This window comes from Odocoileus virginianus, chromosome 6 (assembly GCF_023699985.2).
Source record: "Odocoileus virginianus isolate 20LAN1187 ecotype Illinois chromosome 6, Ovbor_1.2, whole genome shotgun sequence".
Classification (NCBI taxonomy): Eukaryota; Metazoa; Chordata; class Mammalia; order Artiodactyla; family Cervidae; genus Odocoileus; species Odocoileus virginianus.
The window spans coordinates 68,893,312-68,911,860 of NC_069679.1; the positions used below are offsets into that span (position 1 = coordinate 68,893,312).

The 18,549-nt window shown below is 47.8% G+C and overlaps 1 protein-coding gene and 1 non-coding gene across 4 annotated transcripts in view; one reads left to right on the forward strand and one right to left on the reverse strand.

The window, feature by feature from the left end:
• Positions 1 to 18,549, forward strand: part of SMOC1 (SPARC related modular calcium binding 1) — a 139,982-nt gene that overhangs the window by 43,974 nt on the left and 77,459 nt on the right. The window lies entirely within an intron of this gene.
• LOC139035819 (U6 spliceosomal RNA) lies at positions 214 to 320 on the reverse strand. The gene has a single exon (XR_011488523.1). It is a non-coding gene; the product is annotated as a U6 spliceosomal RNA (small nuclear RNA).

The window sequence follows — 18,549 nt, forward strand, 5'->3', positions numbered from 1 at the left end:
GGGTCCTGGGGAAAGTGTTGGTGGGGCCAGGTGCTAAGGCCTGTTAAGGACCAGCGTCTTTGTTTAGTGCCAGTCTTCCCTACTGCCCTCCTGTCCTGTCCTGTCCTTTTATTTTTTCCATTTATTTTTATTAGTTGGAGGCTAATTACTTTACAATATTGTAGTGGTTTTTGTCATACATTGACATGAATTAGCCATGGAACTACATGTATTAAAAATATGGAACGCTTCACGAATTTGCGTGTCATCCTTGCGCAGGGGCCATGCTAATCTTCTCTGTATCGTTCCAATTTTAGCATATGTGCTGCCGAAGCGAGCACTGTCCTGTCCTTTTTTAAGGGGGTGGGTGGGAGGCGGTGAGAGTGTGGTGGCGGAGTATTAGCAGATGACATTTTCTTGACTCAGTAGTTACATGTGAGGACATAGCCATGTCAGATAGCATTTTTCCAGATTGCTGAGCCTTTTGTAGGCCAAGGCTAGATCAGGTAACTCTTGTGGGTAAAATGGTTCTCTGATCCTTGCTAGCTGTGATATTATGGAGTCATAGCTCTGGTTTTGGATTATGACTGTGTGACCTTGGGCAGTTGCTTAACTTCTCTGAGCCTCAGTTTTCTCATACGCAAAGTGGGACACAGAGTATTACCTCTTAGATTGTCAGGGTCACTGAAAATAATTTATGCAAGATGGCTGCATTGTGACCTGCACATAGAAGCCCTACAGTAAATGAGACCCCCTTGCTTCTTTCTCACAAATTTATTTCTATTATGACGCCTTCCCCTCCAACTTTCTCTCAGAGTGCTTTTAAATTTTAGCTGTGCAATTAGGCACTTTATAGCCTAGGTTAGATAAATATAGTCTTCTTTCTTGGAACTTCTGCACTAAAATATAGTGTTTCAAGGCTGTTTTCTGGTGGACCCCAACAGATTTAGATCTGATGTGGAGAATCTATTTAAAGCAAAGATGCTTCTACTTTAAGCATCTTCAAAATGCTTTAAAATACATCAGGACTTGGGAGGACATACTCTGTTGAGGTAAAAAGGGGCAGTTGGAAGTTGTCTTTCTCTCCTTTCCCCAGGAGGACGTTTCCTGCCCAAGGTTAAGTGTTCTAGCACGGTGCCTTTGCTGTGCCTAGTCGCTCAGTCATGTCTGACTCTTTGTGACACCATGGACTATAGCTCGCCAGGCTCCTCTGTCTATGGGGATTCTTCAGGCAGGAACACTGGAGTGGGCTGCCGTGGCCCTTCTCCAGGGGGTCTCCCCAACCCAGGGACTGAACCCAGGTATCCTGCATTGCAGGCAGATTCTTTACTGTCCGAGTCAGCAGGGAAGCCCATGTTACCCATAGCCCTATCTTTTTGGAGATCAAGCTAGGAGGCAGTCTCTCCTAGATCTTGACACAGTCTGAGCCTGAGCAACATCAGGACTTGGTCTGGGGGCCTCAGGAATCCCTTTAACAGCAGGTTTTCAGGTTCTCTTTAGGGTGGGTCTGCTTTTCTGGATTAGCTCATGAAATGGCTTTGGTTTCTCGGGGTGCCGGCTGTCATGCTTTAGACCGAGAACCTTCACCAAGGAGTTTGCTGCATGTGGGTGGCTTGTCCTGCTTTGACTTATCCCTGCTCTGGAGTCTATGCCTGGATCCCGGTTCTGTAGAACTTGGAGGGACCGAGGACCTAGAAGGACATTATCTGTATGTGAAATATGAACAGGAGAATTGCAGAGACTCAGCACAGCCCTTGAGGGTAGGGACCATGTCACTGTGTCCCTCACTGTACCCACTGCCCAGCACCACGCCTGGTCCATAGAAAAGTTAGTAAGTGTTTATCCCATGAATGAATGTGGCAGTTTGTGAAGCCAGGATACAAAACTACTTTGCAAGTTTTGATTCATTTTGCAAGGAAGGAAATGCAGGGACAATTTTGTTCTAAAGGCATCTTGCAGGAATGGGAGGACAGATGACCCTCTGTTTCTCTCCCATGTGTGCATGCATGCTAAGTCACTCAGTCGTGTCTGATTCTGTCCGACCCTATGAACTGTAGACCACCAGGCTCCTCTGTCCATGGGATTCTCCAGGCAAGAATACTGGAGTGAGTTGCCATACCTTCCTCCAGGGAATCTTCCCGACCTAGGAATCGAACCCTCATATCCTGCGATTCCTGTGTTGCAGGAGGATTTTTTTTTTTTTTTCTGAGCCACCGGGGAAGCCCATTTCCCTCCCATACCTGAAGTTGAGCTGCTTGTCCCCCAAGGCCTCATTTTTAGCCATGGACTTATACTTCTCCTCTCTCCTCCTCCCACCCCCACCCCCACCTCACCCCGCCCCAGAAGACAGCATACTCAGCACCCATCATCACCTTGCAGTGTGATGGCTGATGCAGGCTACATGTGCGCTCTTTGGAAGGCCGCCAAATGCACTGGCAAACCCTGTCATGCACGGTTTTGGACTGGAAGATGAGAGTCAGAGTTCTTTCAGTCGGAAAGGTTGAGACTCCCTCACCGGGCCACCTGAACTGGAGTAGGAGATGATGTGGTGACCAGGCTGTTTCCTGGGTGGAGGGACCATCCAGGCCCACATGACAGCCCATGGAAAGGAGGCCAAGTCTTTCTGTGTCTTCTTTACAAGAGCTGTGTGTGTGATGCAGAACAGGACACCTGATCAGACGCCAGGAGATAAAGAAGCCCAGAGGAAGGCACCCTCCCCTCCCTCTTCCAGGGAGGCAAGCTTCCCCCAGTCCCTGGCTTCAGTTTTGGTGGCAACTTTGCTGAAAGAGGCAGGCCTGGGTCAATGCAGTTTTGTGTCTGCTTCACTTTCAAACTCCCTTGACACAAGCTTATTGTAGGAACCTTGGAAAATAAAGAAGAGTCTAAAGGAAAACAGCTGACTCATTGGAAAAGACCCTGTTTCTGGGAAAATTGAAGTTAGAAGGAGAAGAGGGAGACAGAGGATGAGGTGGTTGGATGGCATCACCAAGTTAATGGACCCATGAACTTGGACAACGTGGGGGCAGGGAGGCCTGGTGTCATGCTGCCGTCCATGGGGTCTCCAGGAGTTGGCAACTGAACAACAACATAAAGGAAAACACCAAACAAACCCATCTATATTCCTACCATGTGGAGAGAGCCAGTGTTAACATGTTGGTGTATTTCCTTCTATCTTTTGTCCTCTCTGTCTCTGTCTCCCTCTCTGGAGTAGAAAGAAGGTATCCTTAAGTAAACATGTGTGCATATTATATGTGTGTGTGTATGCATGTATATATGTGTGTCTAAACACACACATTTGTCCCTCTTTAGTATTACCTATCTTTATCTCTCTGCACACACATACATATGATATTCTGCTTTGCTTTTATTTACTTTATATTGTGAGCGTTTCCTTGGCCCTGAGACCCCCTTTGAGCCCGGATTAACAGTCTTTAGCATGATGTTGTCTCTGGGGGGATATACCTCGAAGCACAAAGCCCGAGCAGTCCCATTCCCTGGGATTGTGCGGGCTTGCCCAGAGTGTCCTGCAGGCTCTGCTGAGTGGTGCTGGCCTGCCCCTGACCACCTTGTTTCCACAGGATGGGCTGCCCAGGTGGGATCTGCTAAGTGCAGAGGTAGATGTTCCTTTCAGTCAGGTCACTCATCCAGCATTTGAGGGAGATCTGAACTCCAGAAATGACTGGACTGAAAGAAAAAGGTCCTCCAAAGTCCATTACACGTTTGTAATCCTTAAAAGAAAGGCTTTCTCTGTGCCTGGGACCTGAAGGGATTGGAAGACCCTTTCTCTCTGTCTCTCTCAGGAGTGGGCTTGCTCCGGGTTTCCAGTCATCTTCCTTTCCTGTCTGCAGAGCCTGACATGGTTGTATTTACTTTTCTTTGGCCCCAGTTTGGGTCAACAGGATTTCTCCTCTGCCCAGAACAGCCTCACACTTGTGCAAAGTAAGATGTGAGCCTGGGCTCTGGACAACAGTAATTAATCCTTGTCTGAGCTTCGTGGCAGGGACCCTCAGCCTGGAGACAGTGTGAGAGCATCAGGTTTTAAGTGGCGCATGGCCGGCCCATATGGGCTCCATTCTTTCTTCTCTTTTGTCTGTAAGTGACTTTGAAGGCCTTGGGAGTGTGTGACTACGCTTGTGTGTTTGGGGATCTGGAGCTCGGCACGCTGCATCAGGATCTCAAGATGACAGTGGAAATAGCAGTGAAAAGGAAACACGCATGGCCCCCACATAATTTGATGACATAGCAGGACTGGGATTTCCTCTTCTGTTTGTTTTAGTCTGTGCTGTTCGGCTCTCATCCCCAGGGCTTAGCGCTGTAAGGGAGTGGATTTCCTCAAGTGTTGTGGATAAAGTGTTTTTTTTTCCCCTCTGTTATCTTCCTTGTCAAGATAAATTGCTCCCCTCTGTAAGTAGAGACGAAGATGAGCCTGTGTGTATATGTTGTAGGATCTGGTCCGAGCGGAATGGGCATTAAAATGACATTTTCCTCCGTGATAATTCCATGACATTGAAAGTACACCCGTTTCTCCGTTTAGTTATCATGGAGCCACGCAGTAATTCCCAGGGGCCGGGAGGGTGTAATACGCCTGCCTGTAATACTTCTTGCTGTGTTTAGACTTCGTGTGGAAGTCTTTTATCTTGGGTGGGCTGGGGTGAGGCTGTTTGGGGCCCTTCTGTGATGATAAGGGGAGCAGTCAGAGGAAAAGGCTAGAGGGCTCACTGCAAAATGGGTGAGTGGACAAATATCTTCTAACGGCAGAACACCAACAGCCCCAACAGCACCAAGAATTCCAAGAGGTGGATGGTGAGGTGGTGGCCCTCTCGCGAGGCAAGGAGGGAGACTTGGTCAAGACCAGAGTTTGTTTTTCAGGTTAAGGGGTTCAGTGCCAAAGGGGGCTTTGGGGCCTCTCCACTACTCAGGAAAACTGTAGGGGGCGGTGTGAGGGGTGGGGGCAGGATGCACGCTGGTAGGGAATCACCTGCACAAGTGATGCATTGTTGCGGGGAAGGGGGGCAGGAGTGTCTGATCATGATCTCTGTGGGTACTATGGGGTTCACTAAACAGGGTGTCCATTCCCCTCCTTTAAGGAACATTTTGTGGTGTTAAAGGACTTACAGCTGACGATGCAGAGCAAATTCACAAGGAGAGGAAAGTGAAGACTTCCAGAGTCATTGTTTAGCAAGTAACTCAGCTAGCAGCTTCCCCCCACCCAATGTTCTTAACCCTACTCCGCTGAACCAGAGGTGGTGATTGTGCCCTACAAAAGAGTACTTTCTCAGGGCTCTTAGCAAGTGTGTGAGTGTGTGCACATACACGTGTGTGCGTCCGTACAGTGGACACACTCAGGCCTCAGCTCTCAAACAGATGACCAGCCCTGTGGGGGACTATCCAGCTCCCACCCTACTGTTCTGGGCTGTATTTTAGCCACATAACAAGTTACTGAGGCATTTTGTTGACCAGCCTGGGAGCCTGACAACTGCATCCGGTATTGCTGTTTTGGAAAATGGATTTCTGGATGTTCAATTGGTCTTTGCAAAATCTTGCTAAGTTCTGGTGCTTGTCTGACTCCAGCAGCCTGCTGAGTGGACCTGCACTTCCACTAGCATCTCTCTTAGAACTGGTATTTCCAAGTCTCTTCTGTCTGTTGATGACAAAATGGCACCACATCGACCTTTACTCCAAAATTACAAAGGAAACAAGACTCTCATCTGCTCAAATCCCAGTTTCTCTCAGTTTCTACTTTGGGGTGCTTTACATAGTTCCACAAACGAGTCATAATTTCCCCTTTTGCCTAAAAGGAACCTTACTGCTGGCAGTGTGCATCAAGAGAATACCCGAGCCTGGGCCAATGGAACTGGTTCCAGCTCTTGCCAAAGCTGTTGGTTTAGTTGCCAGAGCAAGGCTGGGCTTCAGGCAGCTGGGGGGTGGGGGGAAGGACCTGACTCACTTCTGTGTCTCTTGGTCACCTAGACCCTGAAATAGCTCTGTGTACACCCAGAATCTCTCAAAGTGATCTTGAACCTCTGCACCTCCTACTTTCCCCATAATCTCACTCAGCCTCCCATGAAAACACTTCTGTTTTGGGGACTTCATCTTTCCAGCCAGAGGGACTCAATTACTGCCCAGCACCTGGCTGGATCAGGACCAACCCCAGTCTTCTCCCACAATAGTCATTACCCTCAAGCCTGACCTCCCTCATTTCCCTGGTTATAAACAAATGTCGCGTGTTAGTAAAATGCTGCTAGTGAGGGTGGGGCAGAGGATGGTGGTCAGGGCCAGGATGTGCAGGAGTTGTATCTGGGCCATATTGCCAGTAGCCACTATGCTCAGTGTCGTGTGAGATAGTTGCATTCTTAGAAAAATCCACTGAAAACCTGGAGCATGTCCCTGGGCAGAGCCTGTGGGAGCATCCAAGGGTAACCGTGTAAGGAGCCACTAACCTTAGTGGAATAAATTGCTCTTGCCAGGTAGAGAGATAATGCAAGTTAACACTGCCAGACGTGTGTGTCACTGGGATGCAAGGGGGGGTACTTAGAACAAAGCAGGTCCTTAAGAACACCTTCACTGTCCTCTGGGCTTTGAATCCCACATCTGAATTCTCTCTTGTAAATCACCATCTCCTGGATGAATCTTGAATCCAAGACCAATTTGTTGTCCCTTGTTAATACCATCGACTTAACCTTTATTTTTTTTTCCAGTGCTAATGGATGGAGAGAACTGAAAAAAAAAATCTGGGTTCTGGAGAGTGTACTGTTTATTTGATTTGGAGAGAGAGGAGTTTTTATTTATGCTGGTGGCAGACTTTGAGGGATGGGGCATGGGGGATGGGTGGGTGACTTTCTCTGTGCGCTCAGTTCCATTGACTGGGGTTTAGTGACTGGGGTGTTGCAAGCAGGAAACAAAAATAAATGCTCTGTGTCTCTGATCAGAAGGCTTGACACCCTGTAGGGCTAAAACCTAAACAGATTTTAAGCTAAAGGATTCCACTCATTCAAAGAAATATTTTCATCCCTACCTGTCCTCTGTGTCTCCTTTTTCCTTGCTGACATGCATGCTTGTGGCACACCCCCTTTCCTTTCCTAGCCTTGCGGAAATCCTGTGGGGCTGTGATGGAGAACACAGACCATCTCCTCTGGGCAGCAGCCCTACCGCTGCTTGGTTCTTGGTGCTTTTAACTCATCCAGTTGCCTCACTCAGCCACTTCCTTGGCCCACGTATGCCCCCTCTTTTTGGGATTCCTCTTGTTCTTCTGTTCAGCTACAGGAACTTTCGAATCAGTGTTTCCGTTGTCTTTCAGATCCCTGCCAGAGATTTCTAAAGCTCATGTCTGATCTTCTGGTCTTGTCTTTTACTTTCTTCACTGGCTTCCAATTCTTCAAGGAAAAAAAAAAGACAAATGGGAATTTCAGGACCCTCCATAATCTCCCACCCTAGCCCTAAAGCTTTGTATCCTCTGTAAATGGTCATTTTGAAACTATGTTTTGAATTTGGTTCTTTACCTTTGTGTACCTGTTGCTGTTGGTTAGGGTGCCTTCCTGCTTGGGGAAATCCTTTGCCACCCGGATTCAGCCCCTTTTCTGAGAAATCCTCCTGCTTCCTTGTAGTCTGCGTTAGTCTCTCACTCTGCTCTGCCCCCAACACTCAGCATGGGTGCTCGGTTATTCTTTGCTGAACGCATGCCTCTTTTTCCTTCCTCTCCTGTCTTCTCTCTCTCTCAGAGTTAGGCATCTCACATCTTGAATTTCCAGGCACCCCATTTTCAAATGTTCTTTCCTTTCGTCTGTTTGTTACTCAGGCTTTGCTTCCTGGTTGCTGATTTGGAAAGTGTTGTCCCGATGAAATTAGCTGTACACAGGTCCATCTTGGCAACTGGATCAACTTTTGGGGGCAGGACCTTGGTTCTTGTTTATTTTCATAACCCCCAACACACCTAGCATGATGCTTGGTCATTGAAGGGAGTGGGCAGAAAAATCTCCAGAGACCTCTTTGTGTGTTTATGGGAGGTCTGATGCCTTTTTTTTTTTTTTTTAGTTTTGTGCTTCTCTCTCTCTTTTTTTTTTTTTTTTGTTTATTGAGTTATGATTTACATGCAGTACACTTTCGCCTTTTTAGGTGTACACTTTGTTTTTTTTTAAACAAGTTTATGTAGCTGTATCAGCACCACCATAATCGAGATAGAGCATATCACCACTTCCCCCTTTCTCCTCCTACTTCCAGTTCCCAGCAATCACAGATTTGATTTCTAGTCATATAGTTTTGCCTTTTTCAGAATGTCACATAAATGGGATCAGACAGTATGTAGCTTTTTGAATCTGGCTCCATCGCTTAGAAGAATGCTTCATATTTTAGAAACCTGATGGCCTGGGCCCTAACCCACACTTGATCCGTGCTCGCTGTTCAAATAGGCTGGCATGGGGCATGGTTTGGGGATGTGGATGGGGTCTGAGTTAGAAGGTTTACCTTTGCGACCTTGTTAGTGCCTCTTTCCACCCAGGATCTCAGCTGCTTTGTTGAACCCACTGACCACCTCCCCACCCCTCCCCATCAATGGCACCTGGTGTAAGACAGCCTTGTCCCCTGGGTCCTGCTTGATTGTCTCCATAGCTGTGGGGGACAGAGTGGAGGAGGGAAGCTGGGTGGACAGGCTGGGGTGACCACGGAATTCCTCCCTTGGGGAGGGGGCGGGGCTGGGGTGACGAGGGTCAGGCCTCTCCTGGCTAAAACAACACAAGTGGTTCCAGCTGCCAAACAGCTGGAGGGGGCCGTCTGCTTTCCCTCAGCAGCGTGAAAAGCCCTTTAATCGGCATGCTGTTGTCAGGCCCTGCCGGGGAGGTGTGGAGAAGAAGAGCAGACACCGCCACGCTGCAGCCCCCGCCCCCTTTGACCTCCCTTATCTCCCCTCCTCCATCTCTGGGGCTGCTCTGAGGTGCCCTGAGCGAGGCCCGCCTGTGCACCTGTGTAAATGCGGGGGCTGCGAGGTCAGGGAAGGGTGAGAGCGCGGGCAAAAGTGGGGATGTGGATTTTCAGGGCAGATGATGGATTAGGTAGTGGGTGGGTGAAGGATGTCTTCGTGTGAATTGGCTCCTCCTCGTTCCTGAGGACGCGGCCCCCTGTCCCGGAGAACAAGGCCGAAATCCGGTTCTGCAGATGGTGAAGCAAGCCGGTGACAGCAGGCGGACAGGGCCAGCTTGGGACCGGGCCGAGCTGCAGCCGGACGTCCTGGAATGTGCTTCTTGACTTACTGTCTCCACAAGTGGCCTTTTCCCCTCTTTCAGTAATAGATTTATCTCCCAGAAACGCTTTTTAGTGCCTGAGTACTAAAACCTTGAGCTGGACTTAGACTTACAAACATAAGGAGGAAAAAATCCCCTCCCTTAGGAAAGCTCTCTTCGCTTGCAGAGCCAGTCTTCTCTCCTGTCCACCAGAGGGGCTACTGCCAAGAACCCTGCTACTGATACCAGAGCTAACAGCAGAGCTCCATTTGTCCCACCCACCTCCACCCCTGCCCACCTCCCCATCCAGCCTCCAGGGCTCAGCCCTCACTGTCCTGCCTTGAAGGAGGCCATGTGGTGTCATAGAGAGAATCTGGGCCACTGAGTCAGACTTATAGACGTATCCTGCCGCTTACTAGCTTAACTTGGCTGAGCCTCAGTTTCCTCTTCATTCATTCAATCAATAGATATTTATTACACACCCACTTTGGGCAAGGCCCCTGCCAGGCACTGGGGATCCAGCAGATTATGGTTCCTGCCTGCAAGGAGCAGTGGCTTAGTGGGGAGGGGTAGGGGGCAAGAAATGTATAATTAAATAGTTGGTCATTTAATTTCAATCGTGACACAGGCCACAGTGTACAGTAGAGGGTGTGTGGAGGCTTATCATAGGGTTCTGACCTAGCAGAGAAGTCAAATGCCCTGAGGAAACTGCATTTGCACTGAGATTGGAAGGATGAATGGAGTTTATGAGGTGGAAACACAGTCCAGGGAAAAGGGTCCACACATGCCAAGTCCTGAGGCAGGAAGGAACAGTGTGAAGGGCCAGGGATTTCTACCCAGCTGGGGGGCCTGGCACTGGAAGCCTTGACTATACCTGTTACCTACTTATCAGGCACACAGGGAAGACTCCTTTTCCTTCTCTTCCTTCCAATTTGACATTAGCAGATTGGGCTGGGACACTCACCATTATTTACAACGTTGATTCTATGGAAAAAAAGTAAATTCAGGGTGTCAAAAATATGATTTATAAGTGAATCTGGCTTTTGTTTTTACTCAAGTACATGCATATTGTAGCTGCCAGAAAAACTAGAGTGCTAATCACATTGGCTGTTAAATTGTCAGGGTTTCCTGCCTTAACATACACATTTCAGGCTTAGTAACCTTGGGCATCTCGGATTACTGCCTGTCTTGTGGGTGACATGACTTATCTGGGGGGTGGAACAACTTCCAAGCTTTGTGAGGAGGATTCTCAGGCTAAGGCCAGTTTCACTGGGAATGAATTCCATGGACACTGTCTCAGCCATTCAGCTGCATTCTTTTCAATGGCTCAGGAATGTTTTTCCTCCTTAATTCAAGGGGAAAGTCCTGTGGTTAATGTATGGCTTCCTTTATCTAATAGATGTTTCTTAAAAAAAAAAAAAAGGAGAAAAACAGCTTCCATTACTCTGCATTTGAGAGTGTTAAGCATTTATTTGGTGGTGGTTTGACAAAGAATATCTCTTTTTACAGTAAGTGATAGAAAAAGGAGCTTCTTTGGGATATCTTTTAGGTAAGGTTTGATATTCACCCATCCATTCTTCAAACATGTGTTAAACAACTGCACTGGATCAGGCTCTGGCTTAGGCCCTGTGTGTATAAAGAGGAATAAGACACAGTCTTTTCTAGACATGCACATACATAAATGTTAACAAAGTATGTAGAAGGTTTTGATAGCTGTATGAAGACAGTGCAGCGGGAGGTCTGAGGAAGTTAACAGTAGTGTTTGAAACATGAAAGCATTCGCTTCTTAAGAGTGATAACTTCAGTTAGTGTGGAACTGGAACTTGAATGGGGAGAAAAGTTTGGTGACAGAAAGTTAGACATCTAGACAAGAGATTAAGGATTGAAAGAAGTCAACATGGATAAAAGAAGAAAGTCTTCTGGAGAGGGAGACCTAACCAGGCCCTCTGCACCTTCAGCCGCTCCAACTAGGCACCAGTGTATGAAGTCGCAGTGGGTGTTCCAGCCCCAGCCCGGCTCCCAGCTGAATGAAGCCTGTGCGTTATCTCAGCCGAAACCATGTGGAGCAGAAGAACCATCCAGCTGAGCCCAGCCAACGCATAGAATTGAGAGACATGATGAATAATTTGGAGCCACTAAGTCTGGGGATGATTTGTTTTGTAGCAATCTATAAATGAAACAAAAAAGTTAATAGTGAGTAACTGAAGCTGTGTTACAAATGAATTTATTAAAAAAAAAACTCAAATTATTTGAGTTTGGCCTGTGATTTTTGAGTCTGATATCATAAAGAGGAGCTTCACTGGTGGTTTAAGCAGTAAATAATTTGCCTACAATGCAGGGTTCAATCCTAGGTTCAATCCCTAGGTCCAGAAGATCCCATGGAGAAGGAAATGGCAGCCCACTCAAGTATTCTTGCCTTGGAAATCACATGGACAGAGGAGCCTGGTGGGCTACAGTCCATGGGGTGGAAAAAAGTTGGATACAACTTAGTGACTAAACAACAACAACATCATGAAGGGAATGCTGCTTGCTCTTCCAAGTGTGGATCTCACACTTCCAAACCATTGCTCTGGTTGTATAGTATGGTTCCTGCACCCCCACTTCTACACTTGAGAAAACTATAGAAATAGGCATGTTACTAGCAAAATGCCATTTTAGAATTTTAGATGCTGGTGAAATCAGCATGGTACAGGTAGAACTGTGAAAGCAACTCCCTATTATAAAGAATAGAATATCTCCTCCTCAATGGAAACTTAGGCTGCCTCTGTTGTTCCCTCTGTTGTCGTGGAAACTTGGCAGTCTGTCAAACCCAACACAGTTTGTGGTCGTGGAATGGTCTCCCTGAGCAAAAGCTGTGGCAGGGTTTACATTGCACTCTGCTGGAAACTGAGGGCAAGGATCAGCATGTACACATTTCAGACAGAAGGAACTGTTATCTAACATTGATTTCATTTGCCCATGTCTGTCCTCTGGTGAAGATGGTCCCTATCGGTAGCTTAATTTTCCAATAGAAAGGATGGATTGTTTAAATGTATTTCAAGTGCTTGTCCTGCTTTACAAATGTGAGCAGAGCACGAAAATTCTGCATGTTTGCTTTGGAACCGCTCACACTCCCCAAGGAGAGAGGGAGGGAATAGGAGCCATTTGCAAACGCACAGTTGTCCTGGCCCCTTTTGTTTGGCTCCCATATTACACAATCATACTTAACATAATTATTTTGTTTTTGTTGTCTTTTGGTGAGGAAGAAGGAAGGGATGTGAGGATTTTTATGAAAATGCTATTTCTTCCTCAGAGGGGAATGGCTTGCTTCTTTGGGGAGACAGCTTGCCTCTGCTTAACTCCAAAAATTTCCACCAATTCTGGTTGCTCTTGAGCCCACAGCAGACTTCGCTGGCCTGGGAGTTCAGTCCCAGCAGGGTGACTCAGACTGAGTTTTGTCTGTGTGCTGGGAGAAATGACCCAGTCATGGGTGGTGCTGGGGACTTCCAGCCTGTCCTTCCTGTCTCCTGAAGAAGAGAGGAAAAATCTGCCTTTGTGACTTTAGGCGGACTGTGATGAACTGCTGGGATGTTCTGTTGTTGAAACCTATAAATAATAAATTCATGTTTTTCATGTCCAGTTTCCAAATGCAGAAATTATCTCAGAATCTGCTTCTTGGTATAATCTGTTGTAGCTTGGCTCAACTAGGAGAAACTCCAGCAAGGGTGAGCCATCACATCCCCAACTCCCCATCCCCTGCAATAGCTGTGCTCTTGAATCTGGCAACCACTAGCCACATATAGTTATTCAAAGTTAACTAAAATTAAATACAACCAAAAATTTAGTTCCTCAGTTGCATTAGCTATGTTTTAGTGCTTCATAGCCACACATGGCTTGTGGCTTCTATAAACTGGATGGCACAGATATACAATGTGTCTATCATTGCAGAAAGTTTTATTGGACTCTGTGGCTTTGTGGCATTACAGAGTCCCAAGGATGAAATCTCTTCAGTCTGTGGCATCCTATTCCCTTGTTAACTTGGTCGATGTCAGGTTGCTTGTTCTCGATTACCCTAGAGTGCAAGCTCATTGAGGACAGGGCTATGCTGGTTGTGTTCTGCTTTCCATACCTTGCAGTGCAGAGCGCATCATAGAGCTTGGTTGTTAAGTATAAAAGTAGATCTGTGGATGACCAAACAAGCAGTGTCCTAGGGTCCCCGGAGGTTTGGGTGATTCTATTAGGGCCTAGTCATTCTATTATTCCAAAATACGGAAGCAACTTGTGTCCATCAATGGATGAATGGACAAAGAAGATGATACACACACACACACACACACACACACACACACACACAATGGACTATTGCTGCTGCTGCTAAGTCGTGTCAGTCGTGTCCGACTCTGTGTGACCCCATAGATGGCAGCCCACCAGGCTCCTCCATCCTTGGGATTCTCCAGGCAAGAATACGGGAGTGGGTTGCATTTCCTTCTCCAGTGCATGAAAGTGAAAAGTGAAAGTGAAGTCGCTCAGTCATGTCCGACTCTTCACGACCCCATGGACTGTATCCCACCAGGCTCCTCCATCCATGGGATTCTCCAGGCAAGAGTACTGGAGTGGGATGCCATTGCCTTCTCCATATGGACTACTGCTCAACCATAAAACAGAATGAAATGTTGCCACTTGCAACAATGTGGATGGACCTGGAGTGTATCATGTTTAGTGAAATAAGTCAGGTAGAGAAAGACAAATTATTGTATGAGGTCACTTATATAACAAAAAAGAAACAGGCTCACAGATACAGAGAACAAACTAGTGGTTACCAGTGGGGAGAGAGGAGAGAAGAGGGGTGAGAAAGAGGTAAAAGGTTAAGAGGTTAAAAACAGCTATGTATAAATTAAATGAACTAAAAGGGTATATTATACAGCACAGAGAATACAGACAATGTTTTATGAAACTATAAATGGAGTATAATCTTTAAAAATTGTGTATCACTGTATTTTCTACCACAAACTTATTCAATATTGTAAATCAACTATACCTGAATAAAAAAAAACCCTCCATTTTATAGAACTCATCTATTTTTGGGAAAGCAGTCACAAACTCCCGCAGTTCCTAAAATAGATAAAGATGAGACACCATAAATGACTGGAGACGGTCTTTAGCAATGGTCCTCGGCTGTTCTGTTACTTTTTTACTTGGCCTTGGGGGCCAGTCATTTCTAGATGGACACTTTTGGGAGCTCTTCTGAAGCCAGGAAGGATCTTGGGGAGAGGGGAGGGCAGGTGGAGCTTATTCTGAAGCTGCCTTTAACCTGTTCATCTCTAGGCTGTGCTCCCCAAGTTATGAAGCAGGTCTCTGGCACAGCTGCCGTGGCATCTCTGTTGGTCCAAAGTAAGCCATTTCCAAACCAAATTTATGGCCCACAGTTCACCACCACAGGGATGCCTGTATCTCCCCTCTCCTGTGAGCTACAGAGGAGACAGCGAGGCAATGCTCAATCCCTTTTTTTGAAGGTGAAGAGAGCCTTATGAGGAGCTACTTAGGGTAGGTTTAAAGTGCCTGGAGGGCAGGGCTGTCGTAGCTGAGTCTTCAGCAGTTGGCGCTTTACAGTAAGCTCTTGGGTAAACAGTTTTTGACTTGGAAATCCATTTTGTTTGTTTAGTTTTTCGTGATAGTTAATTATAAGATATTGAATGTAGTTCCCTGTGCTGTACATTCGGGCCTTGTTATTTATCTGTTTTAAGTATAGCAGTTTGTATCTGCTAATCCAAAACGGAATCCGGTTTTTCATTTGGGTTAGAGTTTCTGTTTGCAGTGTTTCTCTATCGTAATGCCAGGCAGTGTGGTCTAATGGTTAGAAGTTGTAGCTCTGGAGCCAGGCCCCGGGTGTCAAGTTCAGCACTGACACGCACATTACGTACCCTGCCTCTTAGGGCTACTGTGGAGGTTACATTAGTTAATGTATAGTAAGTGATATATTATTATCAGCTCTTATCACTCTTCAGACAAGGTCTGGCTACCAAATCCCTCTGTGACCAAGGATGAGTTCCTTCACTTCCCCAGGTGTTGGAAGATACTGATATTTCCATCCTTGTGTGATTGTGAGAGTCAGCCGTTCCCTAGCTCCTGCAGATTGACAGGCAAGGTTGCTCTCACTTCATGTAAAGTAACCCTGACTCCCATGGACCAGGAGAGAACGGTGGGACAGCAGTGTCGTGACCTGCTCTGGGACAGTTTTGAGGCCACCGGTCAGCCTGCAAGCCAGGGCGTGAGAGCACTGGTCCCGCCCTCTGGCTGGCGCCAGCTGCTCACCAGGCAGAATGACGGAGCCAGGTCTGGCTGCATTTCCAGGCTGCAGACCGATTAGGAATGGGTCTGAGGGAGGGAGAGAGACTTCGAGGCCAGCTTTGCTGGTTGCAGCCCACTGGGTCTTGTACCCACCCAGGTGCCCACGACCAGGGCTTCTAAGCCTGCATCATTCAGCTGGACCTTGGGTCCTAAGTTTTCCCTGGTGCCCCGTCGGTCCAAGGCTGGGAAGGCAGGAGTGGCAGAGGGGCCTGGGGTGGGGATGGTGAGAGGAGACCCATCTCTCAGCCTCAGAGATAACGAGGTTCTGAAGTGGAACTAGGGCAGGAGGCGGTGGCCCACCTCGGCCCATAGTGTTCTGAGGGAGGGAGGGGGAAACTCAGAGAGGAGGGCCTGGGGGTGGGGTAGGGGAGTGGCCCAGTGACCCCCCCCTTCCCACCAGGGATGGCAGGAGCTTGGGAGACCAGGCCTGTCACTTCACACCAGCTGGTTTGCAGGTAATGCCATGTGGGAAAGGCCGCTGCAGGGATGCGTTTGTCCCCCAAATAATCAGACACCCCAGCATGGCACTGGATGCCAGAGATATGTTTACAGGCTGAAAGAGACAGTCTCCTTGTCTTCTTGTCGCTCAGAGTGGGGGATTCCGTTGCTAATCAAATCCCACAAATCAGTTTGTCCTCAAACTGTGGTAAAAGCCCTGAAGGAAAAGTGAGGTGTGAGAAGTTCTTGTAGGGGGACCCGTCCTCACCTGTGAGAGTCAGGGACAACCTCCCAGGCGAGCCCAAGTCTGAGCAGCGGCAGGAGGAAAGGGAGAAGGAATGGTATGTCTAAAGGCCTGAGGCGGGGGTGGAGGCGGGGTACGTTCCTGGTGGTCCAGGGGCTAAGCCTCTGGGCTCCCAATGCAGGGTGCCGGGGTTCGATCCCTGGTTGGGGAACTAGATCCTGCATGCAGCAACTAAGACTTGGCACAGTCGAATAAAGAAGAAAGAAAAGAAAATGTTAAATAAAAATAAAGGCCTGGGGTTAGGAGCAAATGGGACCTGGAAGGCAGGCCAGTGTGCCCTACTAAGCAGTGAGCAGGTTGAGGTCAGAGCAGGAAGAGCTGAGGCCAGAGAAGGGGTCAGATTTGCCAGGGCAGGAGACCCTGTGAAGGTCCCCGGGGACAGAGGGGCACCACCCAGGGGTTTGAAGTGTGGATGACACTGCCTGTCGCTCTCCATCCTCTCATCCCCCCTCTGTGGCAACCTGGGAGACGACTCTATATACGACAGATTTTTTACCTGGGGATGTGCTTAGTCGCTCAGTCTTGTCCAATTCTTTGTGACCCGTTGGTCTATAGCCCGCCAGGGTCCTCTGTCCGTGGGATTTTTCGGGCAAGAATACTGGAGTGGGTTGCCATTTCCTCCTCCAGGGGATCTTTCAGACTCAGGGATCGAACCTGAATTTCCTGTGTCTCCTGCGTTGTGGGTGGACTCTTTACCTGCTGAGCCACCGTATGTTACCTGGGGACACTGAGACACTCTCAGGAAAGCTCACATTCCCTTTGAGCTTTGGGCAGGACTCAGGCTGGATGCGTGAGTGTGGCCATCCAGAAGATCTGAAGAGAGGTTTAGTTGCGCTGTCCGTCCTGATAAGCCTGTGTGTGCAGGGTGGTCTCAGTCCAGCTGCTGCTTCCCTCTGCCGAGCAGCCGGCACGCAAGCATGTGGTTGGGAGAGCGGGAGGGACTGGGTTTACAGCTGGGAGGCGGTCTGTGTGTTCAGTGACAGGCTTGGACTCTCTTTGGATTTGGCCAGTATGGGCCGTGTGCTCCTTTGAAGGGAGGGGTATTGCCTCTGGACCTCCCTTGGATGTTCTGGAAAAGGATCAACAAGTTCTCATCTATTTGCTTTACACGAAGGGCCTGCAGATAGAAATAGGGCCTGTAGTCATACCTTCCCTAAGCCTCTATGAGCGTGGTGTGTAGTCATCTCTAACATCACTGATGGCCAGAGGTGTACTCACGACATTGCCACGTGCCATGATGGGCTTTTGCATTTTCTCGGTTCATCCTGCCGAAGAGCCTTCATTGTGTCCCGAGCTCTGCTATAGAGGGTTGAAAGAGTGGATCCAGCTCTCAAGGCCCATGCAGTCTAATCATGGGTTCTTCAACAGCAGCTCATGGATTGTAGAGTCCAGTTATTGTTTTCCAGCTGTATCCTACAGTTGTGAACAGGGATTCACTGAGAAGGGGGTTCGTGGTCAAATAAGTCTGAGAGATACAGCATCATATATGCTCTTGATCTGGTTAGCTATTGCTCTGTTTCAAACTACTCAAACCTTAATGGCTTGCTGCATACCCGAAACATTGTGTATCAACTGCACTTCAACAAAAGGAATTTTAACTTAATGACATAACTTATCATTATCTCTCACAGTTCTGCTGAGTCGACTGGGCTCAGCTGGGCGGGTCTTGCTTGGGCGGGTCTTGCTTGGGCGGGGGTCTCTCAAGCAGTTACTCCTTTTCATCTCTATTAGTTACAATCTACTGACTGCTGAAGTGAGACTCATTTGAAGGCTTCTTCACTCACACATCTCTGTGCTGTGTTTATTGGGCATTTCTCTCTCCACTCGGTTTTGCCCGGTGCTAGCTTGGGCTTCCTCCTAGCATGATGGTCTCAGTGTTGGGCTTCTTACCTGGTGGCTGATTTCCCCCAGCCTGAGTGTTGCAAGAGACCTGGGAGGAGGCTGCAAAGCTTCACGTGACTTTGCCCAGAAGTTGGACAACATCGCTGCCACAGCGTGTTATTGGTCATGCAAGTCGTTGAGGCCAGTCCAGGTTCAAGGGAAGACTCCACACTCAACCGGAAGAGTAGCAAATACTTTAGAGCCATCTATCTTTAATTTACTGTACCTCTGGGAGATTAATAATGCATAAGAATGTACCAAAGGTGTCTGGGAAGTCCTGCCGTAAAGAAAACTTTAACTCAGCATTTCACAATCTGATGATGACGTTTATGTTAAATTAGCAAATTGCCTTCTCATAGAAAATCACTTAACCTGTATTCTGCCAGAGAGCAGTGGGCAGAAACAGAA